This window comes from Lolium rigidum, chromosome 1 (genome assembly GCF_022539505.1).
Source record: "Lolium rigidum isolate FL_2022 chromosome 1, APGP_CSIRO_Lrig_0.1, whole genome shotgun sequence".
In the NCBI taxonomy this organism is placed as follows: domain Eukaryota; kingdom Viridiplantae; phylum Streptophyta; class Magnoliopsida; order Poales; family Poaceae; genus Lolium; species Lolium rigidum.
In genome coordinates, this window is record NC_061508.1 from 280,477,161 (window position 1) to 280,487,109 (window position 9,949).

A 9,949-nucleotide genomic window follows, 5' to 3' on the forward strand; every position below is an offset into this window, starting at 1 on the left:
CCCCCCCCACCACCACGACCATCCCGCCGCGGCTGCTGCCATCGGAGGGTCGCTGGCCGGACTCATCTACCCCGCGCGGAGCCGCCCCGGTGACCACCACCCGCTGCAGGGGCGCCACCGTCGTCTTGGACCCCCTGCTCCTCCGCCGGTGACGCCCAATGTTCCCTCCGCCTCACCAACATCCTCTGCCGCGCCGCTGCCCGCCATGGAGGAAAAAGGACGAGCCTTTCTCCAGGGGGTGCCCGATTTGGGTGGCTCCAATCGGTGGGATAGAGAGAGGGGGTTCCGGGGAGGTGGTCGGCGGGGCGAGGAGTTGCCGGCGGTGGCGGCATATGTAGCCTGTGGCGGATGTGGAGGAAATGGGTTCGGTGGCAGGGAGGAGGCGCTGGTGGTATCTGGTAGAGTGGTGGGTGACGCTTTTGTCCAAGGGCTAATCCCAATCAACTTCCTAGTTTATAGGGGATCAAGCTGGTAGTACAAAATCTGGGAAGAGATTAATGTGTCGTGATTTTAGGGGTGAGTTATATTTTTTGCCCCGCCCAATCAACTTCCTAGTTTATAGGGGAGAGCCATCCTGAAAATTATTGATGGAACGGGGCATTTGTTTTTACCCAATCAACTGCCTAGTTTATAGCAAGTAATCCGGGTAATCAATTTGGGGTGTGGCAAAAGTTACTTGCCAAATTATTTTAGCTCATAGTACATGGTGTGCATGCATGCTACGGATTATTAGAAACAAATGCACATGCAATTAGAAACATGCGAGCCCTACCTCCCTCTCTATCTTATCGTATCAATGAAGTTTATCTTATTTCATAATCAAACAACCCGTATTAAGATTCTCCTATTCATCTTTCTCTCCGAGCTGCGTCGATGGTTGCATCGACTCAATCCCATGGATCCATTTATCATTTCAAATAAAAATTGAGGAACCCATCACCAACATGCTTAATGAGCCCCATTTGAAGGGCATCTCTTCTTGCAAGCTCCCCAAGTAGCAGAAGCTCTACTCTGAAATGTTGATATTGTTGGTTGGTCGCCAACGGCTGGCAAATCAAGCCGGGGATGCGGCAGATAGGGAGCACATCTGCGGCGCGACGACAGCGCCCCAACTCCAGCCACTTCTGGGGTCTGGCCGGATGATGGTCGCCTGAGCAGGGACAGGCCGCATCGCCGGGGGCCAGCTAGGGTTCCTTAAGTGGGCGCGGTTGAATGTGCGAGGGACTTCGTCAGGCGGAGGAAAGGCTGGGGACGGGGCGCTGGTGCTGCGGCGGCGAGCGGTGCGGACATGGGTGGTCTACGACGCGCAGTTTTGGGTAGCCTACTGCAAGGCGCGGGGTTGGGAGAGAAAATGTAGAGACATGTGATGGAGAATTTTACTTTTTGCCCCCCTTTACTTTGGCACTTTACAATTTGCCATTGTTTAGTTTGACCTCTACTATTTGCCCTTGTTTAGGTAATTTAGGTGGATTTGATGGGGCTGGGAGGAGTAGTTTTCGGAGGACACAAGTAAAGTGGACCCTTCGCCTTATTCTACTGCGAAATATTGACCAAAAAATATATACCATGTTCGCCGGAACGGAGGGAATAGACATGTCAGCCTTAGGTACCTACGTGTTAAATTAAATCATAAAATCATGAAGAATCACCAAAGACGTCAAGTTCTTACAAGAGTTAGGTTGGCGGCCTCTAAATTGGAGTGTCACCCCATAAGAGCCAAGAAAGGAATATTATTTATATGTACAAACAATAAAAGAAAGGAAGATTATTTCAATCCAAGATTTGAAAAATTCAGAGTCCTTGTCCTTGACCCAATGCACATGAAATGTGGCCCCATGAGTGACCGAAAGACTTGGGCCACTAACCTGGAAAATGGGGGCTTGACATTATATGTCTAAAATCTTCGGCGAGAATCATATTTTTTGAAGAAGGTGCCACTATATAGTTGTCGATCGGTTATTCATCTTCATGCATACCATCATTATATACCAAAATGGGTACTCCATGCAAGAGGGGAGTGCTAATGACCCTCACTCACGCTTTGAGACGTAACTCCCACTAGTGGGCCTCGTGTCATCTACCCCATTATTTTTCGTCAAAAGTGGTCATATTTCATGTGAGTTTTCTCTTTGTTTCAATTAGGATAAGTCATAGGAACATGAACCACGTAAAAATATGTCAAATTATGTATACAAACAATGAAAGAAAGGAAGATTATTTCTATCCAAGATTTGAAAATTTCGGTGTGCTTGTCCTTGACCTAATGCACATGCAATGAGGCCTCACGAGTGACCGCGTGACTTGGGCTACTGACCTGGAAAATGGGGGCTTGAGATTATAAGTCTAAAATATTTGGCGGGAGAATCATATTTTTCAAGAAGGTACCACTCTATAGTTGTCGATCGATTATTCATCTTCACGCATACCGTCATTATATACCAACATTGGGACTCCATGCAAGAGGGGAGTGCTACTGACCCTCCCTCACGCTTTGAGACGAAACCCCCATTAGAGGGCCCTATGTCATCTACCCCATTATTTTCCGTCAAAAGTGGTTATATTTCATGTGACTTTTCTCTTTGTTTTAGTTGTGATAAGTCATAGAAAATGAACCACGTAAAAAGATGTCAATTTATATATACAAACAATAAAAGAAAGGAAGATTATTTCAATCCAAGGTTTGAAAATTTTAGTTTGATTGTCCTTGACCCCAAGGCACATGAAATGTGGCCTCATGAGTGAAACTTCCTCGCGACTTGGGCCAGCGACCTTGAAAATGGGGGCTTGATATTATACGTCTAAAATCTTAGGCGATAGAATCATATTTGTGAAGGCGGTGCCACTCTATAGTTGTCGATCGGTTATTCATATTCATGCATGCCATCATTTTATACCGACATGGGGACTCCATGCAAGAGGGTAGTGTTACTGGCCCTCCCTCAATGCAACGCCACCACCGGATCTCGGCGCGATGAGCCTCAACTCGAAGCTTCCGCCACCCTCTCCCGTGGTACCGTGTATCCCGGGGCGGGCGGAGGTCTAACGAGCTCCGCCGCAAAATTTAGTCAGCGGGTCCGAGGGAGACAAAGTTGAAGAAGATAGTTTACCGTAGCACCTGCCGCCGTCCACTTCCTCTCCGTCACCCGATGTCGTCAACTCGAACGGTGCCCCCAACATGCTCGACAATGGATCTACAAGGTAAGAAAATTCTATCCTCGAATCCGTTGAATTTGTGCGTGGAAATTAATCTCCGATTCTTCCTTCATGGATCTCTTTGAGGAGCTTGACGCTGTTGATCCTCCACTCGCTCCATTTGGCGGTAACGATGTGGGGGATGATGTCGGCGGTGAGAGGGATGAGGCGCCCGAGAGGGACAATGATGAGGTGGTCGAGGTTGATGCGGGTAAAGTGAAGAGAAGAAGGGTCGTCAACTACATAGTGATAGAAGATGCAACCTTGTGCCGGGCTTGGGCGGCCGTGGGGATCAATGCGGTGTTCAGCACGGATCAAATTAGGAAGCGGTATTGGTAACACATCAAAGATAAGTTTCATAAAATCATGCCTCATATCCACAACACAAATCACTCTTGACATCTAACTCCCAGCAGCACTGCCACACTTAAATCGGCCTAGTCTAGGTGGTAAGTCACCTCCAAAGTCTATACAACAAGGAGAAGAATATAAAAGAGAACTAAATGGCTATGGTGAGGGTGGACACATGGAATTCAAAGTTCCCGAGTAGACGCCACTTGGCCATGTTGGGGTGATTGGTTCTAGCCTAGATGAGGTCGAGAATGAATAGATCTGACGTGGGCGAGGGTGATGGCAGTCGAACCATGCGACAACCAGACTTGGAGCACTGCATTAGGGCTAGCGAGGTAGAGGAACAAGTGTTGGACACTACTACTCCTTATTACCTATCATTTCATGTCTCGTCTTGTCACCGCACATTATAGGGGGTCCTTCTTTTATATATGCATGGAATCAACTACTACATTTTATTTCACGTGTCGTCTCATTGTTGTGTATTATTATTTTATGTGAGGGGACATCGAAAGGCGAGGAAGCCGAAGATGGATAAGACTAAGAATTTTTTTCCATGATACGGCTCATGGTATGATTGCGCAAGACCTGCTATTTTCAGCGGCATTTCTCCCGCCCGTCCTCCGGGGTTATATACCAAGTTGTTTGAGGGTTTAACCGCCAATTCCCGATAGGCACACTACTATGAAGATGTTATTCCATAATTTCCCCATCTAATTTTTGGAGACTATAACACAATGTTTTTGTTTTGGTACCATCGTTCGGGGTTTAGTATTTAGGGGTTGTAGGATTTATGGTTTAGTGTTTTAGGGTGAACGACAATGAGACAATAAATTAAATCATGTGGGATAACTATCCATTTGCATAAAATAGAATTCTCAACAACGAAACAACCACATGAAATAATGGTAATAGCCATCACCTTGCGTAAATTTGGGACCCTAGTAGGACATTACAACGAAACTATGTACGCATGAAATGCCTGGTAATTAATGATGGTGTCATAGAGTATGCAAGGTTAGTCTATGCCGAGACGACCTTCATGTCCCACTACGTGTTGGGCATGACTATCAGGTAAAAATAGCGCACAAAGAGCTCTCTTACTTTAGAGTGATTTGTTTTTCAAACTCGTGGCCCCTTTTGAGAGTCTATATGCCTAATTTTTCCTTGTGCTGATATCTTAAAACCTAAAGCAATATAGGGTTGGAACTTTTCGCGGACATCTGATGGAGTGTCTCATGTGTATCCTCCGGAGATGGATCACCTGGAGAATCACATACCGAGGAGGATGTGGCTTCGTCGAATGATGCCTGGGTGGTCCATGAGGCGGTCAAAGCTGGGAATGATGACGACTATGATGAGCATGGTCGCTGGTTACGGGGATCATTGTATATGCATCTACAAAGATGGAAACAAAGATTATATATTTGTAGCACATCTGTTTATAAACTAGCCTACCAAAACATTTTACATTGTGAAACAGAGGTAATACACCTAAAAGCCTGATGTAACAAAGTTGGCAGTTCCACAATTTTTCGATAAAGGGTTTTACTGCTCAGACTATTTTAGCAATACACCTAATACCTGCACACCAAAGATGCACACGACGATTGGGTTTCTTAAAACACATTGGGTTTGAGCGAGGAAGAATAAGCCACCGCCGTATCGGCACTTTGTTAGTTGGTATATTACTACTCCCTCCGTCCCAAACTATGTTGCGTATAAATAAATTTTAACTTATTGATGGTTGCAGGATATTTCCGTGCTCCAGGCGGGAGGCCACATGGAGGAAATTCCAGGTGCAACACTGCATATACATATTTTGGACTCAACCTTCCCCAAACGGGCCAAGGAAATCCAAAGTGTCATCGTGAGGAGACCTTTTTTTCTCATGCTTACCAAAACAAAGTACATTTCTGTGTTTGGGACGAATTTTCAGGACGCGGGACCCCGCGTCAGAAAATTCAAAAGCATAAGAGGAGGAAAAGAAAAGGATTTGACCCACCAAACTTCTCCGTGACTCGATCGTTCCCCATCTCACGACCTTTGTACCCCCCTGAGCCAGCACCGCCGGCACGCCTCCAAATCCAAGCCGCCAGCCGCCGCAGCCCCATCTCGGCCTCCCCACGTCCATGTGTAGCGAAGCTCCTGCCGGCCGCCGGTCGTAGATGCGGCCCGTGCCCGTGCCCCCCGCCGCCGTAGATGCAAGCTTGTTTTGTAACTAAACTCAGGTATCTAATTTTTCGATGTGTAATATACTTGGTGGGAATTGATTACATGTTGTGATTTGGATATGGTGGTAGCGCATGTGAAACCAATTTCATTTCAGAATTCTCTCGTGTGAAATTACATAATGGAGTAGTATATTATTATGCGTTTATTAGAGTAAGTACAATAAGTCCTAGTCAGCTGGCTACAAGGATTAAAATAATATATTTGTGTCTAGTTGGAGGAGAGAGAAGAGGAGAGAGAGAGTGTGTAAGAGCAAGTACAATAGAGTCCAGTCAGCTGACTATAGGATATTAAATAATATATTTAGGTGAGTTGGAGGAGAGAGAAGAGGAGAGAGAAGGGGGTGCTCTGTTATACAATAGCCACTCTTGCACGTGCTCCTAGGCACTTTGTAAGAGTGAAATATGGGCCATATGTTAGTAAAGTACTTCATTCTTATAGCTAACTATTATAAATGTTAGTTATATGGTGCCTACAAATAACATGTCATCTTGTTATACCCAGCAGTTGGCTATACTATTGGAATGACTCTAAGTGAGCTCTTATGCATAGCACGTGCTACTAGGTAAGTTATGTCAATGAAAGGTGGGCCATCCATTAAGAAAATAGTACATTCTTATAGCCAACTATTGTATTTGTTGGCTAGAAGTTGATTATAAATAATATGGCATCTTGCTTATAGGCAATAACCAACTACATTATTGGAGTTGCTCTTATGCTTCCTTGCAATTTGCAGAAAATCGAAGCTTTACATTTACAGGAAGGAACCCATGTAAAGGAAAGGAAGTCAGCGATCCTAGATGGAGCGCTCGAAGCCATGTTCCGATGAATAAGTAGGAAGTGATTTCCTTGCTAGCCTCCAGAGGAAGACCTTTTATTTTAGATGGTTCTTTCACTTTCCACAACGTGATCCAATTCTTGCTTTCTGCAGAGGAAGACCCAAATTTCCTTAAAATGGAATCGATGCGTAGGCAATTAAGCATGAGTTCATCTTTTCCCGCGCTTGAGTTTGCCAAATGATTTTGGATTTTGGCCCAGACGAAAGTTTGAGCCCAAAAAAACTTCACGACCGCCTCCCAACCTGCTACCCAAAAAATCCCCTTTGCTCCCAACCTCCCAGCGCCGCCTCCCCCTGCTACCCAAAAATCCCCTTTTCGCCCCCTCCGGCGCTGCCAGATCCCGGCCAACTCCGGCGAGTCTCTGCCCCGGCCACCCCTTCCTCCTACTCTCTCTACTCCACAGCGTGAACCACCAAATAGGAGCCCCCACCACAAACCCTAGCTCACATCCCGGCTGTACATAAGTGCAGGACATCAAGCTTCGATCTTGGCGTCCATGGCGGCGGCGCGCGCGAGCGGGTGGTGGTGACATGGCTCGGTGGCCGTCTGGACCGTGCGGAGGCGATGTTGCAGGCCAGCAAGCACGGCGACCTCATCCACGCCCGCGCCATGCACCGGCTCGGGCATAGTGCCGTGCGAGCACCCCTGCTCCGGCCTAGGTGCAGGACCACCCAAGGATAACTAGCTGTGCTGCCTGTCTTCATGGTATGAATCCTTCGGTTCTAGGCCTAACATTCAGAGCTGCTGTTAGTTTTCTTTGCCACACTTGTAATGGTTCAATGCTTGTTTGAAATAGAGGCGAACATGCCCTACATGTCGTTTCATTCATCTACCATCTGCATATACTAGTACATCAGACCGTTACTCTACTGCAATGTAATCTGAAACTACTGAATGTATATAGTCTGCATTTATTTTCTGAAAAATTAACCGATGCTTAAGGTCCAGGATAACTGAAACCTGTGAGCGCATATTGTGTGATAACATAGTAAAACTAAAGATTTGTGATCATTCTTTTAATTCCACCATCTGGTTTGTAAAGGAGATTGAGCTGCTAGGATTTTTTGGTGTTGCAATACTAGTACATGCACTAGCTGTATTAGACTACTAGTATCAGGCAAGAAACATTTGCTTTAATTGGACAAGTCAACTAGACCATGGTTTTTCTTGCTCTTAGTGATTCCAGCGTATTCAACTCATGTAGCACTATGCATGCTTTAATTGCTTCATGAGTTTTTCTTCTCTTAGTTGATTTCGGAGGATGGTTCATGGATATATGAGTTCGTATGTGCACTGGACGGCATAGAAAAATGAATTGGTTCTCTACCTTGCTTTACTAATTAATCACATCATTCAAACATGCTTGGCCAAGCTTAATTTCTTTAACCTATACTGTCTGCTGTAGAACAACTTGGCCAGGCTTTTTTTTAGTCTTTCACATATACTGCCACAGATTGAGATGTATATTAATTTTTCTTCAATTCAATTAGCCAAATCTTATTTATGCGAAGGTAGCCTTAATTGTACATGTAGGTTATGACAAATTTGACATGAAGGCCGGCGACGAGCCGGGTCGACGTTAGACAGATTCAAGGCTGCCAGGGAGCCTGCACGGCCACCCCAACTCGCTACTGACGGTCAGGCACTGCGTCCTCCCGCTGTTCAGGATTGACAACTTTGTGTAGGTTCAGTTCTAGCAATAATACTCGCATGCTGATGGTTGTTATAAGAAGTTAAAGAATCTTTGTTGTTGTTAATAATCTGGTGATGATTACATGTACAGGAGCTCGACGCCGACGCGGCGACCTCGATTCCGCTTTCCAGGCCCTTGTTAACTTTGGCCCCAAGAGGTTGAGTTTCTTTCTTTGGTCGCCCTGGAATACATTACTGCCATGCTATGCAGTAGTGTTATGTGTGTTGTGTTTTGGGTCATGGCCTAAGTGCCACGGCCTTGCCTGCATCTTGTGGTAGCCATGCACTATACTTCAATGTTTTGTGGTAGCTGGTGTTTGCTATTTGGTATTATCATTTACTTGAAACTTTTATGCACTGGTATGTGCTAGTCGTTGTGCCTCCACTTGGGCTAGTTGTGTGATGGCTTGGTCCGGATCGTGGAGCGGCTGGAGCTGGTTGAGTGTAGGAATGAGGAAACATGTGTTTGGTTTCTAGTATTAAAGAATATACTACTCCTTCCTATCCATAGGAAGTGTGGTGGTTTTAGTTGTCTAGTTTGAACTAGAACCACGACACAGTATTATGGATGGATCGGAGGGAGTAGCATAAATGTTGTCTTGTCTTGTACTTTATATTGCCTTGCATGTATGTTGTGGTTGAATTGTTTGTTTCTGCTGTGTTATATGGAGATGCATTGGCTAGTTACGAAATCTTGTTCTTGTTATTGAAATGTGTTGAAGGATTTGAGTTTGTTTCGGTATTGTTATGGTGTTGTATTATTATAGGATGGAGTTGGTGGTTGTTGTGATGTACGCTCCAGCAGGCGATGAGTTGTAACAGTTTGGTCCGTAGAAATGTGTTGTTATTCCATGATGATCAGATTATATGCTAGAGTAACCCTTTTTTTTTTAAAAAAAAATGGCAACTGTAGCAGAGATTGAATCGATGGAGGGTTTAGGGAAAGAAAAAGAGAGGAGCCTTGAATCGCGCCAGGATTTGTTTAATTAATCAGCTAGTTTTATTATTTGGTTGGCGAGATTCATGCGGAGGTTTGGAATTGTTTCCTTGTTTTTGTTTTGGGAAAAGAAAGGAAAGGAAATTAATCGGAAGAAGCGCACCGACCTCTGCTGTTGCTGTGTGCAAGGAAAGGAAATTAAAGGTGGGAGCGGAAGAATCGTTACCGTCGATATGTGAGGGAACGGTACTGAACGGAAGAGCGATAGGTAGTATGGGAGATCCGAAGAAGGTGCGCGATCCTTTCCTTTCCTTCCTCGCGCCACGCCAGCATTGAGCGGATAAAACGGCGTCAACTGCGAATCAATTGTATTAACACGTGCAGCCGGATTAATTACCAATTCGGCAGGCGCGTAGCACGTGATTCCACCATCGCCACTTCTCACATTCTCCCATCCCCACCCGCCCGCCGAGCCAACGCGAGGCGCCGCCGTCTTAGCTGTACACGAGCTCATCTTTATCTGTTTGTATGCAATGCTGTACACGAGCTTCCCGTTTTATCAGTGGTTAGTATTTCCAAACTGTTCATTTCATCCTCTTCTCCCTTGAAACAACTTCTTATTCAACAGTCCTATAATTGATTACTAGGTGTGACTGAATAGCAATGGATGCTTGTGTGTAATCTTTCCAGGCCCTGGTACCTCTGG

The 9,949-nt window shown here is 45.5% G+C and overlaps 1 long non-coding RNA gene across 1 annotated transcript; it reads left to right on the plus strand.

Annotated features, from left to right (window-relative positions):
* The first annotated feature begins 7,219 nt into the window (after positions 1-7,219).
* On the plus strand, positions 7,220-9,067 carry LOC124694780. The gene is made up of 3 exons (XR_007000496.1): positions 7,220-7,319; positions 8,148-8,295; positions 8,398-9,067. It is a non-coding gene; the product is annotated as an uncharacterized LOC124694780 (long non-coding RNA).
* The last annotated feature ends 882 nt before the right edge of the window (positions 9,068-9,949 follow it).